This window comes from Rhinolophus ferrumequinum, chromosome 18 (assembly GCF_004115265.2).
Source record: "Rhinolophus ferrumequinum isolate MPI-CBG mRhiFer1 chromosome 18, mRhiFer1_v1.p, whole genome shotgun sequence".
Taxonomy (NCBI): Eukaryota; Metazoa; Chordata; class Mammalia; order Chiroptera; family Rhinolophidae; genus Rhinolophus; species Rhinolophus ferrumequinum.
The window spans coordinates 41,162,865-41,173,095 of record NC_046301.1 but is presented as its reverse complement, the minus strand read 5'-3'; the positions used below and the strand labels follow the sequence as shown (position 1 = coordinate 41,173,095).

The 10,231-nt window shown below is 44.9% G+C and overlaps 1 pseudogene; it reads right to left on the bottom strand.

Annotated features, from left to right (window-relative positions):
- Positions 1-1,004: 1,004 nt before the first annotated feature.
- Positions 1,005-1,602, bottom strand: LOC117038342 (charged multivesicular body protein 1b-like; annotated as a pseudogene).
- Between the last annotated feature and the right edge of the window lie 8,629 nt (positions 1,603-10,231).

Genomic DNA, 10,231 nt, shown 5'->3' with positions numbered 1-10,231 from the left:
CATAAGCTGGAATTGGGGGAGGAAAGGGGAGGAAACAAAAAAGAAAGGAGGAGGATGGAGGAAAAAGAGAAAGGTCACATGACAGGAGAGGAGGGTGGAGCCTGAGGAAAATCCCAGTGGCAAGTGGATGTACAGTTGACCTGTGAACAACGTGGGTTTGAATTGCACGGGTCCACTTATATACAGATTTTTTTCAATAAATATTGTAAATGTATTTTATTTTCTTTATGATTTTCTTTTTTTTTCTTCAAAGTAATCATTCTCCTCTCTTTAATTTTTATGCACATGTCAATTCTATAGAGGGTGCCAAAAAAATGTGTACACGTTTTAAGAAAGGAATAAAACTGTACTAAAATTGTAATAATATATACCAATAACAAAAGATGAATACAAGTCACATTTGACTTCTGCAATTACAACAGGTGCTCAAAATGGTTACCATCAACATAATTTTAATACAGCTTTTTCTTTTCTTAAAATGTATATACATTTTTTTGGCACCCTCTGTATATATCATCAACTATACTAAGTTAAGAAAAACCTTCAGGGGTGTCTGGTTAGTTCAGTTGGGTAGAGTGTGGTGCTAATAACACCAAGGTTGCCGGTTTGCCACTGTGAGGTGTGCCCTCCTTAAAAAAAAACAAAACACAAAAAAACACAAAAAAACCTTCAGTTTTGATAATTTGGGCAGAAAACTAGAGTTCAGATGAAATTTTTGAGAAAGTCTCACATACACCAAATTAGCTAGTCCTGTTAAAAGGCAGCTTTTAAAATACACACCATCACCAGCTATACAGAACTTTAAAATCCAGGTAAGGGTGAAGAAAGCCTGGAATGTCTTAATGTATCTGACAGCATTATAAACCCAAAGGTAGGAGCATCTTAAATAAAGAGCATTTCAGCATGCTGGCATATTCAAAGTTTCTAGTATATAGTATCTCTCTAATACACAGAAAGCATTTCAGAAGGTGACTACAGCCTGGAAACCTGAGTGGGTTCTGTGGTCACACTTGATCTCGCAGGAGGGCCAGTCTCTGGGATAGTTTATCCTGCTCGGCCGAGGCCACGCTCGTGCCCACGGAGCCGGTCTGCCCCTGCGGCAGCTGCATGTTGAGGTCTAGGCCGGCCTCGCCTGCCATTTCCCGGAGCAGCATATCCACCTGGTTCTGGGGAGTGGTCAGCGTGGTGGTGTTGCTCATCATGTCTTCCATTTGCTGCGTTTGGACGTCCAGCCTCTCAAACTGGTGCTCGAATTTGTCCATCAAAGCAGAAATCTTTTCCAGATCCATGGCTTTCAATGTCACTTCCATCGACGTAACCATCCCGGCCACTGACTTGGTCACCTTGCTCATCGTCACTGCCGTCTGGACTCTGGCAGCTACCACATCGACCTGCTCACTCGTTCTCAAGAAACTCACAGCCTGGTTCTGGTGAATGGCATATTCGATGTGTATCCTTGCAACGTCCCTGTTGCCCTTCTGAATGGCCTTTTTAATTTTGGCCTTTTTGATCTTTTCCTCCTTGTCTCATTTTTTTGGCACTCTTGCTCAGTTCTTTGGCCTCGAACTTTAGGTTGAAGAGGTGTTTCACCATGTTGGACATAGTCGGACGCCTCCTTGGAGTCTGCGGTCGGGGCCCAGATGACCACCGAAGAGAGGCAGGAAGCAGGCCTGCACAGGTTGCCGCTCCTTTGTTTTGGTTCCACTTCCTGTTTCCCTTGTGATTTTTTTAATAACATTTTCTTTTCTGTAGCTTACTTTATTGTAAGAATACAGTATTTAATACATACACACACAAAATATGAGTTGACTGTTTACATTATCAGTAAGACCTCAGGTCAACAGGAGGCTATTTGCGTTTTCAGGGAGTTAAATATTATATGTGGATTTTATACTATGTGGTGGGGTGTTGGTACCCCAACTCCCGTGTTGTTCAAGGGTCAACTGTATTGGTTTGCTAGGCCTGCTGTAACAAAGTGCCACCAACTGGGTGGCTTACAGAAAAGAAATGTATTTTCTCACAGTTCTAGAGGCTAGAAGTCCAAGATCAAGGTGTTGGTTCCTTCTGAGAGCTGTGAAGGGAGAATCTGTTCCAGGCTGCTGTCTTGGCTTGCAGATGGCCATCATTTTCACATGGTGTTCTCCCTGCATGTGTGCTTGTGTCCAAATTTCCCCTTTTTAAAAGGACCCCAGTCATATTAGATTAAGACTCACACTAATGACCTTATTTTAACTGATTACCTCTGTAAGACCCCATAAGATTACATTCGAAAGGGGTTAGGACTGCAACATAATTATTTGGGGGAGGGGAAGGCAAAGACCACAATTCAACCCAAAGCAGTGGGCCAAAGAGCACCCCGTGATGTCTACTATTCAAGGTCAAGTTGTTTGTGTCCTGGCAGTAGGTCTCTATGTTCTCAGAGTAAAAACACTCAGGATTTAGGGGTCTGGCAGCCACAAGCATCACGTGCATGTTCACTTCTGCTGCCAGCCAGAAGGTATGGGATGGTGATCAGAAACAAAGCAGGGCTTCCCACAGTTTAGCCAAGAGCCACCCAGGAAGCAGCTGTGGTGAGACCCAAAACTTTTTTCCCAAAAAGATAATCTCAGAAAGAAGGGAGATTGCCATCAGACCTACAGATAGACAAGCAGTCCCCACCAGACCTACAGAGTGAGAATCTAAGGAATCTGAGTGTTTCTAAACCCCCCAAGACCGTTCTGGTGCCACATTGTAAAACCATTGCTGTCACCTAGAGCAGAAAAGGGTCAGGGTCACATCTGTTCCCTCTGGAGTTGTTTAGCCCTAATTGTAGTTAAACTCTTTGCCCTTGGTACCTCCCAAGCAAGTGACTAATAATACAGTTGACCCCATTTTCAAAATGGCAGCCCTGTTGTCTCTCCAATATAATGGCTGAATTATTTAGGGGCGGGGGTGTCATGTCTTTTGAAATCCACACCAGCTTTTTTTCTGATTGAAAAGCTTCTCACAAAGTCTTGCCAGAGGATTTAAGAAGGTTTGAGATACATTTCTTCCACTACTGATCATTTGGGGAACATTTCACGTGAATAAAAGATGACTAAGACCCGCCTGACATTTTGTGCTGTATTCACTTATATATATTTTTAAATAGGTGGTGCTTGGAAAGAGATGGGCAAGCCAAATATTCTGTCTATAGTGTCAAGATAAACAAAGCCAGACTACAGTGGTAAGGACAGATTTTCATCGGTAATATACTACTTCAGTAGGGAATAAAGGGCAGTGTAAATGGAACTGAAGCGAACTTGGTTAGGATGCCTAAGCACCTCATTCAAGCTAGGAATAGTAGTAATTGCAATGGCCAACATTGAGGACAGGAGCAAAAGTTCCTACCTGGCTGCATTGCCAGACCATAATAGTCAAGGCATGATGACCGAAGAGATAACTGGTTCAGGGTTTTCAGGATTTCCTGTTTGGGGGGGGTGCCTTGGGGGCGGGCTGACTGTATAAGGTTGTAAGCACAGGCAGTATTCAAGGTTGGATAACAGTACCTCACTTGCAGGGCTATGTTCCCTCATGCCTGGTCCTTTGTCAGTGACTGTAGGAGACTGATGGCCGAGTCTCAGCCCCACTGAGCTCAGTGCCCCTTTTTATAACAATTATTTTATAATGCCCTTTTTACTAACCTAAAATGAAGTTAGTAGCTTATTTAAACTACCTATACATAATTCTAGCAAAAAAGATAATGTCTTAATCTGAGAATAAAAAGGAACATCAAACACAAGAAAATAATACCTATTTCAACATGTGAAGGTTTGGAAATAATTACAGGAGAACGCATAGTAAAGTATCAAATGCTTGCAGTAACGTTGCATGTAGCAGTGACAAATGCAGATTGATGCATGTGAATTTTATTGATGAGTCAAATACCACACGTGGCCTTGTCACCGGTGATGGTAATTTTCCAATAGGATGAACTCTTGGTGAAATTTTTAATAAAACAAAGGACAGATAGCTTATGATCACACTTATATGAGGTACCTAGGATAGGCAAACTCACAGAGACAGAAAGTAGACTAGAGGTCATAAAGTACTGGGGGGCACGGGGGAGGGAATGGGGAGCTATTGCTTAATGAGTACAGAATTTCTGTTTGGAGTAATGAAAAAGTTTGGGGAAGAGACAGGAGAGACGACTGTACCACATTGTGAATGTACTTAAATGCCACTGAATTATGCACTTAAAAATGGTTAAAATGATAGATTTCATGTTGTGTGTATTGTTTACCACCATAATAAAATACCAAAACAAAGCGGGGGGTGTTGTTCATACATAAAATGGAGTCAGATCCTAGCTCAGATAATTAATAATAAATGGCCTTTTGCTTACATGATTGTCCCAAGGGACAATTCTTTATTGTGCAGGACTGCCCGGCACTTTGCAGGGTGTCTAGCATTACTGGTAAATGCCGGTAGGGTTCCCCTGTGTTGTGATAAAAGTGGCCCCACCAAGTTCCACTTGCTCCGGAGGGTACTCCTTTGAAAACCCCTGAGATGCCAGAAGTCAGAGCCAGATAGATTACCTGAGTCCTGGCCCAGAGAGTGCCTGCAGTTCTCATGGGGACCTATAGTGCTGGGCAAGGAACCAGCAGAAATTCAGTGCTTTGACGGGTCGACATGGAGCATGGAAGCCAGGGGAAGAAGGATGCAGGAGCCAGGACATGAAGGCTACCCCTGATCTTACCACACGGGCTCCTGGTTTCCCCGGAAGCAAGTCTTATTGCCATCCCCTCCCAGACGGTGGAGCTAAAGAGCCTCGGCCACGTCTCGGTCCTGTGGTTGGCGCAGGATGAGGTAGGGCTAGCTCAGCCATGTGCAGACCACACCGCAGGGCTGCTGACTGTTACACGGCAGTAACAGCTACTATTTATTGAGTAATTAGCAAGTTTTTCACTATATTATCCACGTCATTTTAACAACCTATTTGTTACAGGTGAGAAAACAAGTTCAGGCAGTTGCGAGAAGCTCAGGAAATCAAGTCCCTGAAACAAGGCAGGGTCACCCGCCCAGAGATTCCTACCGGAAAGATCCAAATCTGTGCGTTCTGATGGATGTCTCCTCGGCAGCTCCTACCCCCTCCCTGCGGTTTGCTGGGACTTCAGCCAGGGAGCCCACAGCCACCAGCCAACAAGGGGAATCCGCCAGCACCCTTTTCTCACAGTTTCCTCCCACCACGAGGATCTGACTGATGCAGGGGCACGTAGCTCAGCCCCGTGATGCGATCTCCAGGGTTGAAAGAACCCGGGAAACACGACTTCTCCCAAGACGCTTGGAGATCCTCCTGCTAGAACGAATGGGGTTGGGAGACAGCTGCTTCCGGAGCCGGCTTCTTTCTCTGACATCTGCCTGGAGAGGCTCTTCCCCAAGATCCAACTTGAGATCTCAGGCACAGAGGCAGGACTGAAGGTCCCCATTTTTCCTCCTTCCACTCCTTTACAGGGGGCTGGAAAAGCCCACCTGATGGCAGTTCCTCCCCCAGAGAGGGCTCTAATTTTAACCCTTCCCCTACCACCTACCCCACCCCTAGCACTTACCAGGACTTGCCTATCAGTGAGCACTGACTCTGCCACAGTTATTTTCTTTCTGTGCGTAAGATTTGGATGTCCTTTTAACTTTAGCCCATACTCCATTGTAATTAATACAATAATTAGGTACATGGCACTAATAATTAGGGCAACTGTTGTGGGTTTTTTTTTTTTTTCACACTTTCACAGCACCTCATTTCATCCTCACAACAACCATCTGAGGCAGGTGTTATTCCCATTCTAGAGATGAGGAAATGTGAGGCCTGGGTCACACACCTGGCATGTGACAGATCCATTCTTGAATCCAGGTCCTCTCACCCCATAACCCCAGTGTCTTCAGCAAGGTTTTCACACACCTGCTGGTGAGTCCTGGGAGTAAGTCTCTTGAAAAATCACATTGCTTGAGAGGACAGTGTCCAGAGTGCTTTAGCAGTTCCTTTAAAAAGTAGCAAGATTTTGTACTTTCTGCCAAAGTATTTAAATAACTTCACACCCATGAACCAGTTTAAGGCTACAGAACTTCAGTAAGATTCAAAGAGCAGGTGTTATGTTCCCCGTTTCACAGAGGGAGCCATAGAGAGGATCATCGTTATTTATGGGTCCCAGCTGGGTCCCTGGACCAGGAGAAAGATGGAGAGTCCAGCTATGATGACCAGACCCCTTAATGCCCCCAGTGTAGAATTTGGAGCCAAGGGGTACAAAATATAGAGTTTAGAGACAGGCTTATAGATCCAACAGGCAAGGCAAGATAGTGAGCCAAATGCTAAGCTAAAATCATAGAATCAAAGTAAAATTAGATGTAGATATAGATGATATAGACAGATATACATATATATACATATTGGTATATACCAGGGGTACCAAAAAATGTGTACACATAACTTGTATTCATCTTTTGTTATTGGTATATATTAAGTATTACAATTTTAATACAGTTTTTTCCCTTTCTTTAAATGTAGATACCTTTTTTTGGCACCCTCTGTAGATATAGCTTTATAGCAATTCCTGGAGTCAGAAGCCAGGAGTTCCAGAATTAAGCTCCAGGTGGGTGAAATTTGGATTACTGAAGGTCTGAGCCAACTTGATCCCTCACACGAGTCCCCAGGGTCTTGGTGTGTCAAAATAGAAAGGCAGAATGACCACCTCCATCTCAGCGAGGAATGCATAGAGCCAGAGAGAAAGACTAGAGTGAGTCACAGATCCAAAGGGACAGGTAAACAGAAAAAACCAGAAGTGAAGGCAAACCAACAGGAGCGAGCAGATTTATTTCTTCATGGGGCAAGGTTGTGACAGCCAGCAGTGTGAGTCCATAGTTTCCACAGCTGACATAAGGGTTACTAAACTCATACAACAAATAGGTGTTAGCATCAACAAAACAGCTCTAATCTCTTGACAATCAATCAGATTGCCTTCTCTTCCAGACTCCCTCAAGTTGAGGGAAATTGGATGACTTTGAGGAAGGCAGTTATCAGCATGTTCATGTCTTGAGTGGTCCCCAACATGCCATATTGAGGTGTTATTAGTCTTCCCTTGTGAAGCCTTGGGATGACAAATAGCCAGGATAGGCAAGAAGGGCCTTTGCAAAGACAGCTTCTAGAATTTCAAGCTGGAAATGTTCCCAGGGAGAAGATAGGGTCAACCCCATATCTCTGGTAAGGCTGAGCCACCTGTCTGGAGTACAGATGCAACCAAAGGTATGTGCAAAGGACATCTCAAAGCAGGATCAATCATTTTATTACTTTTTGCTAATGACTGCTATTCTTAATTAAATCAATGACATTACAGATAAATTAATAAAACACCGAGTAAAGGAGAAAGTTGACCCACACCAATAACACTCCAAGTTGAACTAGTTTTCATTTGTTCTATTTTTCTGTTCATTTCGTTGGCATATATCATTTTTATGTAGCTGAAATCACACTAGTGTGTAATGTATTCTTTTTACCACTTAAAATTAAATCATAAGCACTGTTTTATGTGGTTATGGAGTCTTCCTAATTGCTGTTGGATCAACATATATCACGAGAGATTATACCACATCATCTACCCAATCATTTCCCTACTAGTGTTCTTTCAGATTGCTTTCAGCTTTTCACTATTGTACCTAATTATATGATGAACGTATTAGTGCATTACTCAGAGTCCAGAAGCCTAAGGGAAGATTGAGCGTGGGGTATTGGCAATTTTTCTGGTAACTCTTTGCATAAGATGACATGCAACAGGGAGTGGGCCTGTTCTGGCCTAGTGAGGAGAGAGATGGGAAGTCAAGAAAAATGGAAGACACAGTGTTTGTTCTGCACCTGGACAGAGGCATTGGTTCTGGTCTTTTGTAAAGAGTTGGTGAATAGGCAAAGCTGAAGGTGTCTTTTTGCTGGTCCAGGTGAGAAAAATACAGTGGCCACAGGTCGGGGAACTAGGGGACATTGGAAGAGCTTGCCAAGCGCATGAAAATGGCCGAGATGGAGCCTTTTCATGCGGGCAGAACAGATGGTGTAGATGCCAAGGTGCCACCTTCAATGGCTTCCAGGTTGAGGACTTCCATGAGCAGACTGGAGCAGAACAGAAGTAAACTTGGTCCTTAGCATGTGTGAGACATGGGCAGGGACCCTAAGAATTGTTTAGGGACTCTGAGGCAGGGGCTTGAGGTCGTCCAGTCATGCATGTGGGCCAGGAGTCCGAGGACTGTGGACATCAATGCTAATGGACTCTCGTCTGTACCCACAGGCCAGACAGGCTAGGAAGAGTCAGGGGCTTAAATATTTTTTTCCTTTGGATTATTTTCCTAGGATAGCTTCCAGAAGCAGAATTACTGGGTTAAAGAGCACGAAAGCTTTTTTTCCCTGTGGAATTCCCAAAGCCAGTTCTCAGGCCCAGATACCAGGTTCTTTTCTTCCCTGGCCCAGTCCTGGGGACACAGCTGCTTTCGTTTTCTCTTAGTGCTGCCTCTACTCTCTACCCCATGGAGTTGCTTTCCATCCATGACACCCCCTCACCACTGCCGTCTCCCTCCTTTCTCACTGCCTCTGAAGACAAACACACGGGTCCATTTCCTTTCTAAGCATCACTACAAGGATATGATAAGGGAATGACTGAGACATTTAAAACAAGGAAAAAGGAAACACAAATGTGGAGGCCAGTCAAGATGGTGGAGTAGGTAAATGCTATGCTTACCTTCCCTCACAACCACATCAAAATTAACAACTAAACTACAAAACAAACATCATTAAGAATTGCCTGAAATCTTTCTGAACCGAAGCCCTGCAACTAAGGACACACAGAAAAAGCCAACTCGAGACTGGTAGGAGGGGCAGAGACAAGGAACAGGCTGTTCCCATATCCATGTGTGACCATTAAAAATTGGGAGGGATATCTCGGTTGCAGAGGTGGCCCCCAAGGGAGTGAGGGGTCCCATCATCATACCAGGTTCCCCACCTGGGGATCCAGTGCTGGGGAGAGAGGTCCCCATAATTTCTGGTTGTGAAAGCCAGCGGAAATTGTGACTGAGACAGAGGGCGGCTACACTCCCAGGCGCTCCTCTTCAATGGACCACGCACAAACTTACCTACGAATCAGTGGCTCTGGGCTCCTTCACTGGGGCAACAGCTGGAGAGGCGACAGGGATATGCCAGGGAGAACCGAGTTCTCTGGCTTTGGATGAGGGCTGGAGGGGCAGCTTTCTCCTGGATGGAGGAGCTTGCGGAAGCCATTGCTTCTTTGTTGAACCCTCCCTCTTCCCAGTGCGCAGACACAGGTGGGAGCCATATCTGAGTCTCCATCAAGTGGGCTGATACCATTCATTCGCCACATCCTGGTTATTCTAAGACCCCACCCCACTTCCAGGCATACCCAAGCTGCTTCCAGTGGCTTTTTTGTACAAACCGCCTGCCTGAGCTCATGCTGCAGTCTTTTCTAGGGTCTCTCAAAGGTTTGTGGAACCCAGACAAGCAGTATCTGGCTTGAGCATATCCTAAACCTCTGGCTGAGCAGCCCAGCACTAGCGGCAGCTAGCCTAGGTTTGCAGCTTGGCCTCTTGAGACACTTCCAAGCTCAGCACAGTAGCAGCCATCTATGGATTGCTTTGTGGCTTCTGCTGGGTGGCCCCAAGTAGGGCACAGGCTGCAGCTGAACTTGACCTGCAGCAAGTTCCCTCTCAGGTGGGCCTGGGCTGGCACGCCCAGTGGCCATCTTCAAAACAAGCTGGAGTATCACCCAGGCACCTCCACAGATGACACACCCAAAGGGTGTATTGGGCAGGCACCAGAGCCCTGCAGAGGCAGATCCTGCTCTGTAGGGTCAGCTCCTACCCCACAACTCCTCCACTGTAGCCCCGGCCAGTCCTTAGAACCAATGAGCCTGAATGGATGAATGGACAAAGAAGAGGTGGTACATATACACAGTGGAATATTAACATTAAAAAAAAAAAAAGAATGAAATCTTGCCATCTGTGACAATACGAATGGACCTAGAGGGTACTATACTGAGTACAGTAAGTCAGACAGCCAATAACAAATACATGATTTCACTTATAAGTGGAATCTAAAGAACAAAATAAACAAACAAATGAAACAATCTCATAGATACAGAGAACATTTTGATGGTTACCAGATGGGAAGGGGTTTGGGGGTGAGTGAAAAAGGGGAAGGGATTAAGAAGTACAAACTGGTTGTTACAAA